The sequence below is a fragment of the Corvus brachyrhynchos genome, unplaced genomic scaffold (genome assembly GCF_000691975.1).
Source record: "Corvus brachyrhynchos isolate BGI_N302 unplaced genomic scaffold, ASM69197v1 scaffold549, whole genome shotgun sequence".
Lineage (NCBI taxonomy): Eukaryota > Metazoa > Chordata > Aves > Passeriformes > Corvidae > Corvus > Corvus brachyrhynchos.
In genome coordinates this window covers 56,092-60,583 of record NW_008240055.1, presented here as the reverse complement: position 1 = coordinate 60,583, position 4,492 = coordinate 56,092, and positions in this window count along the sequence as shown.

Genomic DNA, 4,492 nt, shown 5'->3' with positions numbered 1-4,492 from the left:
GAATGTAAATTTACATAAGTAGATAAACTTTTTTCCTTAAGTAATATATCATATAGGTACTGACTGTGTTGCATACATCTGTGTCTTAGCTAAGCTTAGAGACTGCTGGGTACAGCTTCTAGAAATCTACCGCTCACAGAAAAATGCAGCTTCAAGGAGCTCAAGGCCATGCCAAGTCTCACATACTGAGCATAAGATCTGGTATCCTTGCTGCTGTTCTTTGCTTCATACCCACAGAACCTGCATTTTAGCTATTTTGAAGCATAGCAACCCTCCCTCTCTGTCACTTTGGGATTTTATGTGGCAGATATTTTGGTTTTGCAGGGCCTGCTGTGGGAGAGGTGCCCCATCCATGAACCACAACCAAAACTGCTGCCAGAAGGAATAGCCTGGTGTTGGGGACCACCTTCCCCAACATGTAGGAGCTGCCAAGTGGGAGATACACAAACCCATCTCAGAGCCCAAACAATGCCAATCAGGATCTCAGTCAACTCAATGTATTCCATAACTTAAAGAATCAGATGCATAGGCACAGGAGCCCAACTTTTTACCCTGAAAAAATGTCCAGAAAGCTCCTAGAAATTTTCACAGACTTTCTAAGCAGAAACCAAACAGGAAGCCAAAATATACAAGTTAGATACAGGGATAAAACTGGATGAAAGTCCACTGTGAATGCGAGTTTCATATCCGAACTAGCAGGGAAAATGAATCTCTGTGCTGCTGTAAAACAGTCACATATGGAGCTCGCAGCACTGCAGGAACAGTTCTGTCTGGGATTCCCCACTTCTTTTCAGTACTACAGAACAAATACCTCCAGCAAAAGCTGATGGTGACTCTAAGTGATGACAGTGCAGGGATCCCACATGCTTCATGTTTCACCTCCATCTCTCTTATTCTTGGCCCTAAAAGTACCATAATATTTTGAGGTATCTAAGTGTGTGCCAAGAGACTGACATTGCCCTTCAGTTTCTGTGGATGCCACCACTCTACAAAAGTTTTCCTTGGGATAGACAATCGCATATGTGCATTTCTACCCTTTCAGTTTTGCCAATGGCTTCCTCTTTCCATTCCCTCCCAGCTTTTTGCAATACATCCTGCTTCTGTTGTTCCTCTGCCATGTAAGGAGTTCTCTGTCTATTCTTGCTTTTTTTTTCTCTAGCTCTGCACAGCAGCTACTTGCTAGTTACTCAGAATCCAAATAATTTAGGTCAAAAAGCCCAGTGAATCTGATGTGGTTTGTTTCACACAAAAAGAGTGAAATTGAAAACCACCTTTTTCTTCTCAACTGAAATGCTGCATCCCTATTAATTCAGGTGTACAAATAACACTCTCTAATGCTGCATCAAGGGTTCTGCTTTGTGATTAAACCTGCCTCCCTGACCTGTAATTAGAAACTTTGGTTTTGAAAGGCAGTTTGCAGAGAGAAAAGGAGAAAGAAAGAGAGAAAGGAACCAGCTCTCAGACCTAACAATTTTGTTCTTAATAAATTATTCAGTTTTTGAAAGTTGAGCTGGATTTCCATCTGCTAGTATTAAAGACCCAAAGGGAAGAAGAACTGAAGGATTATCACAGCAGAACACAACAGTACAGAGTGGGGGGCTGGAAACCAAAACCCAGATGAGAAGTTCACTGTGTCCTCTGCCTGTCCCTGCCCAGTTCAGCTGCTGCCTGTGGACACCTGGACTTCCAGCAGGTCTCAGAGTAATGCGGAGTTACCCTCCACCAGAGTCCCACTGTGCTAGTCATGTGTTTGGGACATAACATTAGAAGAAAACCCCCAAAATTCATGAATGTTTCACAAATGTCAGCAGAATCAGGCAATGAACACACAGAATAGTGATGGTCATGAGTACAGAAACAACATAGACACCAGATTGCATGGTCATACACCAGTAATATATAGCCTTTTCAAGACAAGTAATTTAAAGATGAATTATAAATTATTAACTGATTTTTTGCTCCAGGGGCAGTCAGACAGTACAGACCATTGTTCTGTTAGAGATGCTAATCACTGTTAGTTGCAACCCCAAGGTACACCTGCTGTTATAAGGTGAACTTCTCACTTGGAAGTGGGGAGATAGTAAATATCTTTTTCTCCTGGAGTCAAAGTAAAATAATTACTATTCCTTCAGCCAAATGTTGACTCATTTTAACATTAAAAAAAACCCAAACAAACAAAAACCAAAAAACCCACCAAACATGACCCACAAATAAAACTCTCCAATTTCTGAAAAGGATGTCAGTAAGCTTTCCTCTTTCCACAAGCTGGGGACAGAACAAGCTTTTGAGCACTGTATAACACAGGTGATGAACTGACCCTGGGAGAGGTCTCTGGCCTTGTGTATTTAGCAGCTGTTTCCAGGGCTCTGCTTGACTTCAGATCAGAGAGATTTTGTGATGAATTCCTCTTCTGGTTACACCTATAATCTTTGTGTTGAGGGTGTGACTGACATCAGTCTTTTATGTTTTCAGGCTCAAGTTTGCAAGGCCTCACACCAGGGGAATCAAGAGTCTGATAATTTTCTGCACAATTGTTTTTCTCTAGGAACTTTACCAGGTTGATCCAAAGTTCCAGGGCAGTCTTATGAATTGAGACATCAGGTTTAAGGAGACTTATGTGAGAGAGGGGAAACCTGACTTTTACATCTCAAGGACCCTTTGGTCAAAATACCAGATGTCACTGAATTCTCCAATGTTTTATATCTTCTACTGTGTTTTTTGACATGCACAACTTTAACAAAAAGAACAGGCTAAATCTACCAAAATAATAAAATGTCACTGGTGGAAATGTCTTAATTCCAGTTTGCCTAAGTTTGTAAGGTACAGAGCCACTGGGGACCAAAAACTAGGTACGAGGGTGTGGATCCTTGAAACAAAAGAGTCCTTCAAATTCAATAACAACAAGTTTAAGTAATCTTTTGTGTTTGCAGTGTGGTAGAGTCCAAGTTTGTCACAGAGCTGCCAGAACATAAATCTGATACAAACTACTTTGGATTAGATAGTACAGCAGAAAGAGCTTTACTAGGGTATTGTGACAAGTTTTATGAACTTTTTAAAGAAACAGAACTTGGAAATACTAACACTGTTGTTAAGTTATTGTCTTGTGGGCTTGAATACTCAGCACTAAGAAGGGAAGAAGAAAAAAGCTAACAAATTCAGAAAAAAAGCAGTACTTGAAACTTGTATTAAGCTGCATTTGTTTCTCAACTGGAATTTTATGTCAGCTGAGTCCTGTGAGTCTAGCATGCTCTAGCATGCTCTGCCCTCCTTGGGTGCAACTGTGGGCTCTCCTCCCCCCATTTTTACAAATCCTCAGTGAATACTGTGTCGCTTCACTATGCTTGCCTTTCAGGGTCTCTCTCATCTTTTAACACTGGCATGCAATTACATAAGCAAAAAGAGGTAAAAAGAACTAGGAATACATCAACTTCCAGTGACTACCTGTCTCTGCATGGTACCTTCAGGGACAGGGAGTGCCTGGTAGCCCCTGAGATGCACCACCTCTGCACCAGCACAGAGGGGAGCAGCCAGACAGCAGGTCCAGCTCTCTGCAGGGACCACATTCAGGGTAAGCTACTTGTGTGGCTCTGCTTGGAGCTCTGTCCAACCCTGGGCTCCACGCTGGCTTGCTTAAGTTACTTACCAGTTTCTCTGGTTTCCAGCAAGTCATACATGGCCAGAACCAGCCCACATGGCTTGAAACCTCCTTTCCCACCTGCTGCCATGGCCCTCTCACTCTCCACAGCCATCAGCAGAGTTGCTCAGGGTGAGGTAGCTGCCTGCCCTTTACTTCTCATTTCTTGTGGGCAGTTCACTATCTACAGCCTTTCCTTTGAAGATTTTGCTCTCCCAGGCAGGGATTTATTCTGTAAGTCTCACAACCTCCCTACACAAATGCCTCATATGCCACCTTCCCAAGCTTCTTAGCTCCCCTGGCAATGTCTGGGGTATGTGCATGCCCTCAAGCAGGCTGTGTATGCGTTGCTGTGATCGAAGCATTTTCCTCTTCAGGAATCCCTCATTCTCTCTTACAATAGCATTTTAATGCCCCATCTACCTCCATTCCCTGAGTAAATGGGTTCTCTAAATGTCACTGTCAGGGTTCCTGTGGACACTTACTTACACTACTGCTCTAGCAGGGCACCCTGAACTGCCTCACATCAGGGTTTCTCTTTCCTTTTAACTTCGGATCTCGATTCTCCTCCAGTTCTGCAGAGGTTGCATACAAGCCCTGTACTTATCTGGTGACAGATCTTTCCCTGTGCTCACATGATAACTTTTGTAGAGCAATAGACAGAGATGAGATAAAGGTATTGGTATGCAAGAGCTATCACCCAGTTGCTTCACACCTACAAGTGCAGTGGTATCTAAATTACTGCTGCTTCCCAATTCTCCTTTTTTGATTTCCCAGTATTTTCACAAATTAGTGGTGTTCTCTCTCACAGTAATAATAGGAAGTCACTGAAATTTTTGTTATTGATCAGATCAATCA